Below are 18382 nucleotides of genomic sequence, written 5' to 3'. Positions count from 1 at the left end.
AAACATGCCCTCAGATCAACTCTTGATGAAGCTTCTAGTTTGATGTTATTAATGATACATTCCATCTGGCTCTTGGTGGCTTCCTATCTAATTCAGTTTATTTTTGCTCATTATTCCTGCAAAGCACTAAGATAAGCTATTTCTACTTTGCTCAAGGAGGGTATGGGTATACACTTCCAAATGTAAATATGCCAATTTTGTAATTATAGATTTTTAACAGTTATCTTTTTTCATCCTTTTACATATCTGTGTTCTGTGTCCTATGGCATAGAACCAGTTATTTGATCTCTAAGCTCCATTTGAAACACAGACACCCTTTAAAAAGGCAATCCTCATACATCGTAATAAGTCTGTGGTAAAAAGAATAGAGTGCATTAAGCAAAAATACAGGTGTGTAACTTAACAAAAGCTTGGGTGAGGACCAAGGTTCAAGTGAGATGAGACCTGAAGAAAAGAAGACAAGATCTCAAAAGGAAGGCAAAGGAAACCTTAGTTCATTTTAAGGGTTGTTCATTTTTCTTAAAGTCCAGCTGAATATTTTTATTGAAAAGTAGTGACTCACAGATTTAAAAGCCAATAACTTGTATGATAATTAATCTTACTGAGGAAATAAAGAGGAATTATGGTGTGCCAGAGTATTCGTATCATCCATAGCAAATCAGAAGCGTGCATTCTCAAATTAACAAATGTGTTCTTCCTTTTGGAGCATGGTTATTCGGGAGTTTCTGTTTCCCAGCATAGATGCCAGATGGCAGTAGCCACAGATTGCCAGCCTCTGCATGCTGATAGTTGTCAACTTTGGATGCTAATGGGGTGTTAGAAGCAACTACTGCTGAGTAATTTTTAATTCCATGTAGATTAGTGAACATCCATTATATGCTGGTGAACATCCATTATATTCTAAGCACTGGGCGAATAATTACAAGCAAACTGAGTAATATCTCTTTAGTGGAGCTAGAGGTTTGATGTGGCTTTAAGAAACTGTGAGGACAAACTTTATTCACCCTTAAACCCATTCTGAATTTTTGTAGAACCTTGGATACCATAATTGGAATTAATTGGGGGAGGGAAACAATAGGCATAGGGAAAATTAGTAGGTAGATTAGAGTAACTTCTTTCTCAGACACAAGGTGATGGGAAGAAGAAAGTGGGTGGTTATTTCATTTACAATACTTCCCTCTGTGTCACTATACAGCACTCACACTAGGGATCCAATCTGGCAGTTTTTGCAGTTATATCTAATTAAAGGTCATGCCTTAGAATAGAAAACTTTGCACATCACTGTGCTTTCAGTGGTGTGAAATATTTTGCAGCTATTTTTGTAGATTGATACATAAAAGGTGCTTCCATTTGGGTTCAATATTTCTATTTATCACTGAAAGTTTGTTTTTTTTTCCATGGCTTGCCTTAGAAAACAGATTTTAACCTGAAAGTAAGTTTAAATATCTATAGGTCATTCGTACAAGTTGGGTCATTGACTGAACATATTCGTTACAAGCATTTTTTTCCTTCTTTCTTATTATGCTAAAAGATTTCTTTATTACTCAAAGAATGCTAGAGAACAATACTAATATGCGCTCAAATGAAAAGAGAATTCATTTGACATTTGTCTTGACCACCAGAAGAATGAATTTGGCATCATCTCAGACTGGGAGATGTTAGGGAAGGAAATTAGGAAGTTTGGTTTGATTATGCTGAGTTGGAGATGTCCACCAGTGACCCAAGTAAAAAAGTTGAATAGATAGTTAAATGTATGACTTTGGGGGAGAGGCCTAGGCTGGATATATAAATTTGACAATCTTGGGCATATAGATGGGTTAAAAATTTTTTTCATGTGTATTTATTTTTGAGAGTGAGACAGAGTGCAAGCAGGGGAGGGGCAGAGAGACCCAGAATCTGAAGCAGGCTCCAAGCTCTGAGCTGTCAGCACAGAGCCTGATGCGGGGCTCGAGTCCTTGAACCATGAGATCATGACCCAAGACAAAGTTGGATGAGCCACCCAGATGCCCCTTGATTACACTTTGATTATAGTTATAAAAGAAATGCTGTTTTAAATTTCTATTTATTTTTGAGAGGGGGGGGCAGAGAGAGATGGAGATGCAGAATCTGAAGCAGGCTCTAGCCTCTGAGCTGTCAGCACAGAACCCAATGCAGGGTCAAACTCAATGGCTGAGAGATCATGATGAGCTGAGGTTGGATGCTTAAAAGACTGAGCCACCCAGATGCCACAAAGAGATGATTTTTAAAAATGGAAGAGAAAGAACAAGCCAAGGATACTCAGAAGGGGTAAACTGTAAGGTAGAAAGAAAACAAGTCAAGTGAAGAAAGTGGTTCAAGGATGAAGAAGTGATCAGCTATACAAATGCCAATAGGGTACTTAAGATGAGGACTGATAACCTGATTTTTTATTTTGCCATAAAGATGTCAGCAGTGACCTTGCTAATTGTAGATTTGGTGATGAGGTGGAATAGGCATAAGAAAGGACAAGAGGTGAGGAATTAAAGTCAGTGATTTCAGGCTTATTGTTAGTAAGTGTCATGGGCTGAGTTGTGCCTTGCAAAATTCATTTTGAAGCCCTAATCTAGTACAGTACTTCAGAATGTGGCTATATTTGGAGATAAGGCCTTTAATGGGTAATTAAGTTAAAATGAGACTATCAGAGTGGGCTCTTATCCAGTCTGAGTGGTGTCTTTGTAAGAAAGGAAACTTGAACACACCAGCGATGCTTGAACACAGAGGAAAGACCTTGTGAGGACAGTCAGAAGGTGTCATCTGTCCCCCAAGGAGAAATCATCCCTGCCAGCACCTAGATCTTGGACTTTTAGACTCCAGAACTGTGAGAAAATAAATGTCCATTGTTTAAGCCACCCATTCTGTGGTATTTTGTTATGACAGCCCTAGGAAAATAATACGGCAAGTCTCATTATCTCTTCCTTCCTTTCAATACCACTCGGAACCATGTCCAAGATGGCCAAGTGCATTCACCATCTTTATCTGCTGTAAGGGATTTTTCTTAGTTCATGCACTGATGATGTTGCCTTTCAGGATTCTTTTTTAAATGGGGATTCCTTGGGAGCTCTTTGTGGGGGGGAGGGGGATGGGAGATTCCATTGACAAATTTTCTGCCTGTCAAAATTCAAATTCTATGCCATCAGAAATTCACAGCTAGCACCAGGGTAAACAGCAGCTTTACTGCTAGCTTACTTCACTGGATTCTTATTTTCTTGTTTATTTTCTGGCTTCTAAGGATTTCTCTTACTTTCTTACCACGTAAGCCATACATGTTAAAAAATGGGGTGGGGTATGGGTGTGTGTGTGTGTGTGTGTGTGTGTGTGTGTGTGTGTGTGTGTGTAGCGATATGTGTGTATCTGTGTGTCTTTATGTGTATAGGACATCTGTTCTACCACATGGTCAGAAGCAAAATCCTCAATTGAAATACTTCTTGTGATAAAGCAATTTGATGTTATTGGTATATTGCCAATTTAATCGCAATCAATTGCTTGCTTTTTGATCAAGTTGAGGAACCATTAAACTCGTAAACAATCTATGTAAAGTAATTGCCAGTGTCTCTGGTTTTAGTTCTTTTTTTAAAAATATTTTATTTATTTCTGAGAGAAAGAGAGAGAGAGGCAGCATGAGCAGGGGAGGGTCAGAGAGGGAGACACAGAATCTCTGGTTTTAATTCTTTAGAAGCAGATCTTGATAGGGGATTTGGGTTGCACGCTGTCCTGAGAAAGGTGTGACCTCAGGTAAGGTGGCTCACTGTACCTGTGACAGACCATGATGCAGCTGACAGCTGGAAATTATCAGCAATTATTGAAGGAGAGCGATTGGGGTGCTACATTTCCATGTTTACCATATCAGATTATATGCTAGTTAACATGATACAGTGTTATGGAATAATATTTACTATGAAAGTAGTTGAAACTGAAGTTGTTAAGCATTTTTTGTATGTGTAAATAAATTTTGTTAAAAAAAATTCCTCAAATGTCTATCAGCTATTGTAGTATATTTTATAATCTGTTTCAGCATACTATAAAATAAGAAAAAAAAACAGTTTAAGAAATGAAAAGGAAAATTTGAGTTGAAGGTGGTTAAAAGGTACAAACTTCCAGCTATAAAATGAATAAATCATGTATGTAATGTAATGTAACCATGTTGACTATTGTTAATAATACTTAATAGCATATTTATTGTAGCATAGTTATATTTACATACTGAACTATGGCATATTTGAAATTTGCTAAGAGAGTGGATCTTAAAAGTTTTCCTCACAAGAAAGAAATTTGTAACTATGTGATGATGAATGTTATCTAGATTTATTGTGATGATTATTTCATAGTATACACAAATATCAAATCATTATGTTAAGTGCCTGAAAGTAACATAATGTTGTATGGCAGTTATATCTCAATAAAAATAGCAGAAAAGGTAAATTTGATTCATATAAGTTTTTTCTTTCTTGGTCAAGCTCATATGTAATCAGGTTAAGTATGTGCGCTAGAGTTAGACTGCCTAGTTTCACACCTAGGTCCACCAGGTATTATTTGTGTGACTTTGGGCAAATGCCTTTGTCCCCTAATCTGTAAAATGGAGACATTAATAGTACCTGTTAACAGTTTATCTTGAAAATTAAGTGTGGCAATACATCTTTGTGCTCAGTATAGTGTCTGGACATTTTCAATAAGTGGTTTCTCCTGATAATGTTATTGTCCATGTTTATTAATACATTTTTTGGCTTCTATTCAAGTTGATTTCTGTCTTTCTGTTTTCACATATTGCTACTACGTGATGCTTTAACCATTTTAACTTTTTTGAAGCCCCTGAATATACTACTTTTTTTCCCACACAATTTTTCCCTTTGAACCTGCTATTTCTTAACATCAGAAAAGTCCCTTCATGTGTCTCTCTTCCCATCCAAGCTTGCTAATCCTGTTCTCTATCGCCCCCTACCAATTCCTCCCTGCGTTAAAGATTTGACTCCTACACTTATTTGGTAGACTATTGGAATTTCTTCTCATATAGTATCCTTGAGTCCCTCTCACATCTTTTTAAAAATATAAGATATTTGAGATTTTCTTGTGTCCCCAGAGGTTCAGAATTAGTTTAGTTGTAGTTCTTAGTTTGTTGCACAGTGTTATTTCATTCACTTATTCCTTAATTTGTTAATAATTTATTAATGATATATAGATACCTATCGACAATCAAAGAACTAATACTTTATTAATAATTTACAGCAACTCTGGATTACTCTACTCTCTTCCCTGTCTTCCTCCCAGAAGTCATTACAGTCGATATTTTGACTTTTCATTTACTTGCTTTTAAAAAATATAGTTTAACAGATTATGTGTATGCCTCAACAAGTTATTGTTTGGTTTTAGATATTTTTGAACTTAAAAGTTCATGGCTAGCATGCTGCACGTATTGTAGTCTTTTTAGACTTGCTTCTTACATTCCATGTTCTGTTACTAAGATCCATTCTTATTGTGGCAGATAGCCATAGTTCATTATCTTTTACTGCATTATTTCATTGCATAAATATGCCAGAATTTACCCATATCCATGTAAATGGATATTTGAATTACATCCGGTTTTTCTTTTTGCTCTCAAGAACAGTGCTTTTTTTTTTTTTTTGACCCTTCCTGTACATGCATCTTAGTGCATGTGTGTAAATATCACTATGGCCTTTGTCCAAGATTAGAATGACTGAACTGCCAATATATGAATATTAAATTTTATTAGATAATGCCAAATTGTATCCCAAAGTGATGTCACCAACTTACGCTTCACCAACAATTAATAAACCCTTTTATTCACGTTCTCTTCAACATTTGGCATTGTTATGTGTTATTCTTGATTTTTCCAAATGGATATAAAATGTTATCTCACTGTAGTCTTATTTGCCTTTTCTTGAGTACTGATAAGGTTGAAAATTTCTTCCTTAGTTTATTAGCCAGTATAGCTCCTTTTCTCTAAAATGCCATTTCATATCTTCTGGCCACACACTTGTCATTTCCTTAATGATATGTTAAAGATTCTTCATATATTCTTGATTTTTAAACTTTATTGGTTTTGTATCAAAATATCTTCTCCTGGCTGTGAATTTGTTTTTCACTCTCTTTAAAATTAATTTAAAATTTATAAAGTAAGGGGTGCCTGGGTGGCTCAGTCGGTTAAGACTCCGACTTCAGCTCAGGTCATGATCTCACGTTCGTGGTTTGAAGCCCCGCGTTGGGCTCTGTGCTGACAGTCAGCTAGCTCAGAGCCTGGAGCCTGCTTAGGATTCTGTGTCTCCCTCTCTCTCTGCCCATACCCTGTTCATGCTGTGTCTCTCTCTGTCTCAAAAATAAATAAAACATTTAAAAAATTTTTAAAAAAAATTTATAAAGTAAGCTATACAAATGTCGTGAGGCCATCCTTGAAGTTACTTATTGATTTATACTCTTACTTTTCCAGGCAAACATTTTATACATATTTTATGATATTATGTTTTTGTATCTTAAGTACTCTGACTATTCAAAGGTCAAAAAAATATTCACTGTTATTTTTTAAATAAGAATTTAGAAGTTTCCTTAACCTGCCTGGATGTAATTTAATCCATAAATTGTGAGATAGGGGTCCAAGATAATTATTTTTCCTATTTATTTGTTTGTTTATCTATTTAATCCTTTTGTGAATACTTTCTTTGTTTTCCTTATTTATCTGTCATACTACTTTTGTTATATATTAATATTAAATATATACAATGAATCAATTTCTCAACTCTGTTTTATTTCACTAATCAGTTTGTCTTTGTGCCCCTTTTATAATGTCTTAATTACTGTAGCATCATAATTAGTTTAGATATAAGGTAGGGCAAATATTTACTCTTTATTCTTGTTCAGTTTGATCTTTTACTTCTATAGAATCAGTTTATAAAGCTCCACAAAATTCCCTATGTGATTTTGATTGGGATTTTATAGAATCTGTGGATTATTTTATAATATAATGTTTTTGTTTTTGTTTTTCTGAGAGAGAGAGACAGTTGAGCAGGGGAGGATCAGAGAGAGAGGGAGACACAGAATCTGAAATAGCCTCCAGGCTCTGAATTAGCTGTCAGCACAGAGCCCAATGCGGGGCTCGAACCCAGGAACCATGAGATCATGCCCTGAGCCGAAGTCAGACACTTAACTGACTGAGCCACCCAGGCGCCCCTGTGGATTATTTTATAATGTAAATACCAAATTGTTTTCCAAAGTGATAGCATTTTAAATTATACTGAAGATTCACAAGAAATTCTTATTAATTTGAGGAAGAGCTATTAAAACATAATTTTCAATAGATTGAAAGCCATGTCCCTCGTACAATTATAAAATGAAAACATCAAATATAATACTCAACTCATTAATTAATGAGAAAAGCAGTAATACTTTAAAATTGGTCCACAAAACATTTAAGAAACTAGGTATTACTAGGCAATAAGATTGCCAAGTTAGTACCAAAAGTCCTCCAGGGCAGTCATTTTTAATCTGTGGAGTTATCTCTTATATTAGGTGCCAATTCTTTGCATATTTATTACACAACTCTGCACACTAATGTCTGCTCTCTCACAGTTGTAAAATTGCACAGAAAATAGAAAGTCGAGTTCAGCATTTCACTGAAAGAACATACAACAATCTCTTTTCCTATTTCTAAATTTGGATAATTTTTCTGGCAAAACTGACATCAACTTTTTTTCTAGTATAATATTTTCATATTTTGACTGTGTCATTCATTATCTACCTTCTCAGACAGTTTGGGGAAAATGTATTGGGAACATTCCATGGGAGAACTTGATTTCACTATTAAAATGCTAAGATGAGGGGCGCCAGGGTGGCTCAGTCAGTTAAGCATCCGACTTTGGCTCAGGTCATGATCTCACAGTTCGTGGGTTCGAGCCCTGCATCAGGCTCTGTGCCGACAGCCAGCTCAGAGTCTGGAGCCTGTTTCGGATTCTGTATCCCCCTCTCTCTCTGACCCTCCCCTGCTCATGCTGTCTGTCTCTCTCAGAAATAAATAAAACATAAAAAAAAATTTAAAATGCTAAGATGATAACTAGATTTTCAATTACTGCTGTATTCTTTGCCCTATACATAAATTTAAAACTAATTTGACATTTAACTTTCACATTATTTAGTGAAACTATAGAAATGTATTTATTATTTATTTATATTTATTAGATAATATAGATATTTTTCTTTAATTTTTTTAAAATAGCAAACAAACAAAACCTAAAGATCTATTTATGTATATAAGAAATTTGTGAAAAAACAGTGTATTGTTAACATAGATGAATATACAGAAGAATTATCATGTAATAATTAAAAATGAAGATCTTGGGGCACCTGGGTGGCTCAGTTGGTTAAGCGTCTGACTTCGGCTATGGTCATGATCTCACAGTTCGTGGTTTCGAGCCCCGTGTCGGGCTCTGTGCTGACAGCTCAGAGCCTGGAGCCTGCTTCAGATTCTGTGTCTCCCTGTCTCTCTGACCCTCTCTTGCTCATGCTGTCTCTCTCTCAGAAATAAAATTAAAAAAAAAAAGAAAACTTTAAATAAAAATGATGATCTAGGCCTGCGTCTTCTATGTTTAAGTAAAAATAATTAAGTTATAAAGAAGCAGATGTAGTATGGTTCCCTTTATACTGTTGTATAAATTGAACTGGCACTAAATATTTATTAATGAAGCAATACTAAACTTATTTAAGCTCCCTGAAGTGAGTGAGTAAGCATTAGCAGTGTTTCAAAAGATGATGTTAGAAGTGAGATATTTATTAGGCTTTTTGAATCAGGGCTCAAGTGGTGTAAGGAGGATCTTTCAAAGTGAGAAGGATTTGGAATGGTCAACTTTCATGATAAATCATTTGGAACTAGTGGGCACAGCAAAGTGAGCGTTTTGAAGTCTTAATGAATAATGAGTACAAAAACAATGCAAGTCTTAATGAGTAGTCTTTGCAGAAAAGTGATGCATTTGCCTAGGTGGACAGACTATTGTCTCCAATAAATTGATCTGTAGGAATTTTCAGAAGTAAACAATGAAGTTATTTATTGCCTTACAGCCTTATTTTTTTTGAGGAAGTATTTCTTGGAAGAATTAACTGCATCAAATTGATATAAGTAACCCATAGTTTCTGTTCTTCCAATTATAAATGCTTATTCTTTCTTTATTACCAACACACCAGAAAAAGTTATTAGTTGCAGTTAATCAGTTTTGTAGGCTCATATATAAAGTATCTTCCTTAGTATTCGTAACAATTCTGTTGATAGAAGTAATAACTGCATTGTACAAGAATTAAAATTTAGCAAATTTGATAATCAAGTACATATAATCTGATTCCAAAGTCCATGCTGTTATCCCTCTTAATCCTTATACTGTACTATGAAATAAACAAAGAAATAAACATACAAACTACTGCAGGAAAAAAGTCAATTTCCCTAGAAAACCCATTAGTTTTACTGTCAAAATTTATGGAGTGAAATTCTATTTGTGACTGTTTTCCCTTCTTCCTCCAAATTGTGTCACCTTATCTTTAAATATATCTAACTTAATATGACTACCTATTTCAAGTTATATATGTTATTTTTGCCTGAGTTATGAGTACTAAGTACTAGAATATCCTAAAGAAACATATGTGTCCTGGTGAGCTGTGCCCATTATTGAAATATAACTTCTCCTTATGAATGCCAAATGAAAGAGTTGCTTGGAGGGTAGATTTAAAGTCTCATGTCATTGGTGCAAATAATTATATTAGTTAAAAGGTGCTTCTTTCACTGTACATGAGTGTCTTCATGTAATTTCTGGATTCACACTAACAAGTAGCATCTGTTGAACATGACTTGACTATTCAGATCCATTGGACCCCTCTTTGAAAACACACATTTTTCCCCCTCACCAAACTGCATTTTGCTATTTAACCATGCCATTCCTAGCAATCCTGGGCTACATGAACACCATTATATTTTTTGTCAAGGTTTTAAAATGATTGAGTGCACTATTCCAATCTGAGTTAGAGATTAGATGGCACCTTATATCCTCTTCTTACAAGTATAGAGAAAAAGAAAAAAGGATTTACACGATGTAGTTGTTACGAGTTTTGACTGGGAGGCTGTTAGGTTTGTGGTGGAGCTATGGTGTCTTAGCCATGTTATGTAAGCTTATAAGCCTTTCTGGAGCTAACAGCTTTATACTTCCAGAATGTATGTGTATATGTATGCATGCATATATATGTGTGTGTTCATGCATGTATGTGTACACATGCATGTATGTATTTATCTTGGGGGCGTGTGTGTGTGTGTGTGTGTGTGTATAAGTGTAATGGGAAGAAGTAGAGTTGAGGTGAGAGAAAAGAAATGGACATGATCTTAAAGCATCTGATCTGTTTTTGAGGTGGTGGTGGAAAAGATTTATAATACTTATCAAACACAGTTTACTACAAGTCTAAATGCTGTATATTTTTGCTACTTTTTATTATATACTTAGAATAAAAATAAATAAATGTTCTGTTTGCAATTTTTGTCTCTCCTCTCCTCTTCTCCCCTCCCCCTCCTCCTCTTCCTTTTTTCCCTCTTCCTTTTCCCTTCTCCCCTTTTTCCTCCCCTCCCCTCCCCTCCCCTTCCCTCTCCTTTCTTCTTTTCTCTTTTCTTTTTTTAATGGCTTGAACTAGGCCTGCACCCAGCTTATGCAGTTGGGTGGGGGTATGAAGAGGCAAAATCTCCTTTCAATTTAAGATTGAAAAAATGTACCTTTAAACATATCCTAGCTTCCTTTATGTTTTGCTTCCCATGCAAAGTTAAGTTAAATTGGGTTGCCTACCTTTAATTATTTTAAATAATGAGGAAGTACAGACAGTTGACCTTGCAAATGAACACTGCACATGAGCACATGAGTTTTCTAACTAAGAGAGACTTGAATACAAAAGTACTCTTGGGTGGACTTGTAATGTGTTTTACCATGGAAACCACAATTGTGTATTTCCTGCTACCTGCCAGCCTTGATTACCAGGGAGTGATAAGAGCATAAATGCAATTATTGAAGAGCTATCAGCATTATCCATAATGAAAGAAAATTGGTAAGTGATTAGCACCCTTAGATTCTTTCCTCATTACTAGTACATCGCTACTATATATACATTCAAACACACAGATACACATATATGTGTGTATATGTGTGTATAGGTATTGTGAGTATGTATCTATACTACCTAGGTTATTTTTCAAAAAATGATATTGTTTTAAATTTCATTTTAAAAATCAGAGAATGTTGGGGCACCTGGGTGGCTCAGTTGGTTAAATGTCTGACTTCGACTTAGTTGGTTAGATCTCATGGTTCATGAGTTTGAGCTGTGTCAAGCTCTATCCTGACAGCTGGGAGCCTGGAGCCTGCTTTGGATTCTTTTTTAAATTTTTAAAAATTTTTTATTTTTTTCTTAAATAGTTTATTGTCAAGTTGGTTTACATATAACACCCAGTGCTCATCCCAACACGTGCCCTCCTCCATGCCCATCAACCCCCTTCCCTCTCCCCTACCCCCATCAGCCTTCAGTTTGTTCTCATCATTCAAGAGTCTCTCATGGTTTGCCTCCCTCTCCCCAACTATTTTTCCCCTTCTCCTCCCCCATGGTCCTCTGTCAAGTTCCTCCTAACCCACCTATATGTGTAAACATATGGTATCTGTCCTTCTCTGCCTGACTTATTTTACTCAGCATAACACCCTCAAGGTCCATCCATGTTGCTACAAATGGCCAGATTTCATTCTTTCTCATTGCCATGTAGTATTCCATTGTGTAGATAAACCACATCTTCTTGAGCCATTTATCAGCTGATGGACACTTAGGGCCTGCTTTGGATTCTGTGTCTCCCTCTATCTCTTCCCCTCCCCTGCTCATGCTCTGTCTCTTTGTCTATCAAAAATAAATAAATATTAAAAATATTTTAAAAATAAGAGAATGCTATTGAAAGTAATCAGAATTAATCTCTGAGTCCTCACAAGATGTTACCAACTTAAAGAAGGTAAGAAAATTAGGTTTGAGTAATTATGAAAGTAATTGGATGGGCAAAAAGAGGCTGGGAAATTTAGAAGGGACTTCAGAGCATTTAAAGTGAACTTATTTTTGTACATGTAGTAAAGGTTGGAAGCTAGACAGAAACCCCTTGGAAGCACTTGAGCATGAACTGGTGAAACTATTTTTTTAAGATGAAGAATTGAATGTAGGCTTATTCTTTTCTTTCTTTTTCTTTTCTTTTTTTTTTTTTTACAAGGCTCCCTTTGAATGGTTGCTGTATTAAATAATTTAGTTACCAGAAGTTAGGAGTCAATATTTGGAAATAGAAATCTGGTTTAAAGTCAATATTCAAAGGGCAGAACTAAACAAATACTTGTATTTATCCCTCAGTGGGTGTGGTGTTTGCAATACTCTTTTGTAATATTTTACAAATGACCTAGAACTCTGATGAGTCAACTGATGAGGAAGCAGGAGACAAGAAGGAGTAATGGAAAGNCTGGTTTCAAATTAACCCTAGAATAGACTAACAGCAGAAGTGAGAGTAACAGGTACAGACAAAGTAGAGAAGAACAATTCTTCCGGGGGTTTTCTGACTGCCTTGCAGTCTCCTCCCTGGGCCTTGCCATCAGGGATGACCTGTGCAGTCCTTCCACACAGGTGTTTCCCTGGGCCTTGCCATCAGGGATGACCTGTGCAGTTTCGGTCTCTGGCAGAAAGAGCAATGTCCCAATTCTGCCCCAGTACTAGCTCTGAATTTGGGCAATTCACTAAAATTCTTTGAATTAAAGTATCTTTTTCTATAACATAAAACTGATGACTGCCTTACTCAAGTCATAGCAATATTGCAATAATTAAGTTAGATAGTATATATATTTTTTAAATATTCATAAAATCATGGGGAGATAGGGCGAATAAATAAATCTAAATTAATAAAATTGAAAAAAGTTAGAAACCTATAAGGAATTATTTTTAATTATAAGGAAGATCAAGTTGGAATAAGAAGTAGCTTCTAAAGATCGAGCTTACTGCAAAACCGGGTCTTACATACTCAAATAGTTATAATTTATAGAAGGAAAGGAAAATGATTTTTTTCTTTTTTTAAAAAATTTTAACGTTTATTTATTTTTGAGAGACAGAGAGAGACAGAGCACGAGTGGAGGAGGAGCAGAGAAAGAGGGAATCACAATCCAAAGCAGGCTCCAGGCTGTAAGCTGTTAGCACAGAGCCCAATGCAGGCATCCAGCTCACAAACTGCAACATCGTGACTTGAGCCGAAGTCGGATGCTTAACCAACTGAGTCACCCAGGCGCCCCAGTGCTTTTTATCTCTCCTACCATACTATCCACAGAAGGTCCGTAAGGTTTGTACCAAAGATAGAACTGGGGACCACCCTACCCTTTCATTCAGGCCTTCAATCAGTCATAGTGAATGCCTAAAAGGTCCCAAGGAATAATGTGACATGCTAAAGATGCAAGCATGAACAAAACAATACAGTCCTGGCCCTCTTAGAACTTAACATTCTAATGGATTTATTTCATAGAACTGAGAAATGCTACTGTCACCATCATAGAAAATGACTGTATTAGTTTAGAAGGATTGTCATAACCAAAAACCAGAAACTATGTGCCTAACAACAACAGAGGTTTATTAACGCTCAGCTCTAGAGTAACGAAGTTTGAAATAAAGTTGTTGGTAGTGCTATGCTCTCTTCAGTCTCTGAGGAAGAATCCTTGCTTGCCTTTTCAGCCTCTTGTACCCCAGGTAGTCCTGGGATTATGGCCCTAAAACTCCAGTCACTGTCTCTGTCTTTACATGGCCGTTTTTCTTCTATGTCAGTTGTCCAAATTTTCCTCTAATAAAGACACCGGTGGTATTGGATTAAGGACTCAACCTACTCCCATATGACCTCATCTTAATTTAAATAATTATGTCTGCAATGACTTATTCCCACATAAGGTCACATAATGAGATACTTGGGTTAGGACTTCAATATATATTTTTTTAGGGGGACACAGTTTGGTGCATAACAATGATTTTAAAGAAAATAAGGTACACATTCACAGTAATGTGTATTTGGAAAGTTGTAATTCTCATAACTATAAACCCCATTTAAAGTTAGTAGTAGTGGGAATAAAGTGAGAAAAGCTTGGCAATAGTATATGGAGAGATTTTACTTTTTCTCTTTAGTCTTTGAGTCAGAGCACCAAGCCTGTAATTAGAAAGATGCGCCAACTTAAAAGCATAGAAATGATGCCAGGTGAAAAGTTCTTAGACGTGGGAACTGCAGTGGAGCTATATACATTAATTTGATGTCTAAATGTAGATTTTCCAAAGAAAAACGACCACCAAGAAATAAATAGAGAGACTAACACGTATCCACTGAACCTGCCTGCTAGACAAGAAAGTCCAGGAAGATACTACCTTGTTTGAAATGGTTATAGTCATAAAATACTCATGCACAGACTCCTGACTGATATTGCAGAATTAGAGGGAGGCAGGAAGGAAGCAGTACCAAGCAGAAATATAGAAGAGTTTTCTTTTGCTAGTTATGTATATCGACTGCAAGTTCCAAAGAGAATATTGGCAAAGGTGTTTTATTCTTAAGTTTTTATTTGTTTGTTTGTTTGTTTATTTATCTATTTATTTATTTTGAAAGAGAAAGAAGGTAAGCATGAGCGAGATAGGGGCAGAGAGAAGTAGAGAGTATTCCAAGCAGTCTTTACACTGTCCGTGCAGAGCCTGATGTAAGGCTCAGATCCATGAACCTGAAGATCATGACCTGAGCCAAAATCAAGAGTTGTACGCTTAACCAACTGAGCCACCCAGGCACCCCTGCAAAGGTTTGACATCCTAAACACAGCCCAAGGCATTATTAGCCTTGAAAAAAGTGAAATAGTGTTTCTGAAAGAACAATGTGTGGACAGCGTAGGTCAGAATTATTTTTGTGTGGTTAAAATGGTGAGGCCTTACTTTAGAGTTAACTCACTTTAGAGTTAGTGAAAAGGAATTTTAAGAGTGAAACAAGGAAATTGGCTTTTAGCAAGAATCTGCATGATTTTTATACTAAATTCAAGTAACCAGAGCAACAGAATGAGGAAGAAAAAGTAACCAATTAAAATCAATATTAAGGCAAATTGACAATGCTTATTACAGAATGTGTCTGTAGTTTTTAAAATTGTTTCAGACTGTAGAAAAACCTGGAGAGTTTTTCAATGTGTATTTGAAGATATCAGGATAATCTAAAGATGATAGTACATAAATCTTAGTTAAGACTATAGAAGAAAAACTAAAAGGATACGAAATTGAATCCACCAGTAAGTACCTGAAAAATTGCATAATAGAAAATCTGTTGAAATAATTCATCAACTCAATGTCAAAAAAAAAAAAAAAAATCCCAGCAAGATACTATCAGTTTGAGAGAGTCAAGATAGGTTGTTGATAACTATCAATATCCCTGCACTCCTCATATGATTTTTGGTGTAAAATATAAATATTTATTGCAACTCCAGGGTCAACAGTATAATTATTGCTAAAGCATAAGAAACCTTTTAAGAATGCACACCACAGTTGATATTTTTTCTTCAATAAGTGCTAGTCAACATAATAACAGTTAAATGTAAATACAATATTGGAAATTTTTAGATGGCATGATTATCCGCCTAGAGTACCCAAGCAATAAACATGAAAAAACATATTGCACATAAAGGGATTCAACATGGTAGCCATTTACAATACCAAAACCGAAAGTTAAAGGTTGGAACAAAACCCTTTAAAAATAGCAACCAAAATTATAAAATATCCAGAAATAAATATTTGTTACAAAGAAATATAGTATCTATGCAAATCAAACAATAAACTGTTGTTGACCAATATAAAGCTAATATTATTAAACAATGAAAATATATCAGTAGGAGATGATACCACCTGGTATTTCTACTTTATTTCTACATTTCTACTTTATTTTGATTAAATACAATCATAATTCCACTCTTATATTGGGGTAAATGTGATTAAAACTCTGAGTATCTGGGCAAAGTCCAAGAAGAGTGCACTATGTTGACCTATTTGGATGGAGGTAAATTCAGATAAAGTTAGATGGGAAGAGAGGGTTTAGAAGGAAGGGAGGAGAGGAGGAAGGGAAGGAAAATGTAGAAGGAAAAAAGGAAAAGCACATTTAAACTGGAAAGGGAAGTACTAACAGGATATTTAAAATAAAATCATGAAAAAATTCAGAAGGATAAACACTAAACTCTGTTAAAGAACTAGATTAATTAAGAGTTTTACTTCGTGTAATATTATAATGAGAAAGGAATCTGGAAGTCATTTAATGAGAGAATTTGTCTCATGCAAAATTATCTGTATCAGGAAAAAAAACAGTCACTGAATTACAAGCTGTTCTAGTCTTTGGCACAATTATATATTTTGGAGGGCTCTCCACTTCACAATGATGATCATTTCATAATTGAGTAATCTCATTCCTAATTCTCCTATTTCTCTATGATTAATTATGTACAATGGAGCATCATGTGATGAGTCATCTCATGTTACTAATGATAACCATGTTAATATTTAAAGACAGCCTTTGGGGTGCCTGGGTTGTTCAGTTGATAGAGTGCCCTATCTATCCCAAGGCTAGTGAGTTTGAGCTCTACATTGGGCTCTGTGCTGACAGCTCAGAGCCTAGAGCCTGCTTCTGATTCTGTGTCTCCCTCTCCCTCTACCCCTCCCCCACTAGCAGTCTGTCTCTCTCTTTCTCTCTCTCAAAAGTAAATAAATATTAAAAAAAAAAAAAAAAGAAAGACAGCCTTTATGTTAACTGCTAACTCTTCATATTTAGGCTAAACATTTCCATTTCCTTAAACTTGTCCTCATATGAGACACTTCCCAGAATCTCATTATTTTGCATCAGGCTTTAAATGATCTCATTTTAGTTAAATCTTTGTTATATGCCCAGTACTGAACTTCAGATATTATCAGAAGGATGGACTTCTATTCTTAAATATTTGTTAACTCAAGAGCAAATCTGCATGGTCTTTGCTGAATTACTTGTGTAATAGCCATATGCCCTTTCAGATTTCCTTTTCTATCCATACCAAATTTGAAATAATTTAGCTTGGTATTGGTGTTACAATTACTATATTTAAAGTGAACTGCTTTTTCAATAAAAAAATGAGGGCAACAGACTCAGTGATGGATTTCTAAGATACTGCTGGAGTTCTGTGTCTCTGTGTGCATTCACTTTTATAGTGTGTGTGAGTATGTAAGTTTGTGTATGTGTGTGGGAGTGTGTATATGCATATCAAGATGCATATGTAAGTGTTCTGCTAGAGAATACTGCAATTATTTTATTGAAGTATAGCTGACATACAACATTATACTAGTTTCAGATGTAAACATAATGGCATTTGTATTCAATGATCACCATAATAAATCTAGTTACCATCTATCACCAGAGTTGAAAAACATTTCTTGTGATGAGAACTAAGATTTACTCTTTTTTTAAAAATGTTTATTAATTTATTTTGAGAGACAGCAAGAGCGCAAGTGGGGGAGGGGCAGAGAGAGAGGGAGAGACAGAATGCCAAACAGTCTCTGTGTTGTCAGCTCAGAGCCTGATGTGGGGCCTGATCTCATGAACCTTGAGATCATGACCTGAGCTGAGATCAAGTTGGCTGTTTAGCCCACTGAGCCACCCAGGCACCCCTAAGATTAACTTTCTTATCAATTTTCAAATTTGCAGTTCATTATTATTGACTGTATCACCCTATTGTACATCACATCCCCATTACTTATTTTGATTCTGGAATTTTACTTAAATTTGTAATCTAAAAAAATGGAACAAATGAACAAACAAAATGGAACAAAATTCAGAGATATGGAGAAAAGAATGGTAGTTGCCAGAGGGGATGAGGGTTAGGAAGTGCTATTTTGCATCTCCTATTTGGTAAAGGAGATTAAGAGTTACAAAATACAGTTACAAAATAAGGCTTCTAGCTTATACAGATTACATTATCAACATTTTGTGATATTAGGAAAGATGAGATTAAGTCTAATGTTTGTGTAAACATTAAAGTGTGTTTGTAGCTATTTTGGAATCATAGCATATAATAAATAAATATATTTGAGACCATTTAATTAAAATTTCAAATGATCATTAACAAATCAGGAACATAATATTTCTTTTCACTCAATATTTTGAAAATTTTAATTATGTCTTAAAAATTTTTTAATTTTTTTAAATTTTTGATAGAGAGAGAGAGAGCAAGAGAGAGAGAGAGCCCGAGAGAGAGAGAGAGAGAGAGAGAGAGAGAGAGAGAGAGAGAGAGAGAGAGAGAGAGAGAGAGAGAGAGGGGGAGAGGGAGGG

General features: G+C 35.4%; 1 protein-coding gene across 3 annotated transcripts in view; it reads left to right on the top strand.

Moving 5' to 3' along the window:
* The window catches only part of KCNT2 (potassium sodium-activated channel subfamily T member 2), a 360386-nt gene that overhangs the window by 83846 nt on the left and 258158 nt on the right, over window positions 1-18382 (top strand). The window lies entirely within an intron of this gene.

The sequence above is a fragment of the Crocuta crocuta genome, unplaced genomic scaffold, assembly GCF_008692635.1.
Source record: "Crocuta crocuta isolate KB4526 unplaced genomic scaffold, BGI_CrCroc_1.0 scaffold220, whole genome shotgun sequence".
Classification (NCBI taxonomy): domain Eukaryota; kingdom Metazoa; phylum Chordata; class Mammalia; order Carnivora; family Hyaenidae; genus Crocuta; species Crocuta crocuta.
The sequence above is the reverse complement of the archived record's forward strand: the minus strand, read 5'-3'. Positions and strand labels throughout refer to the sequence as shown.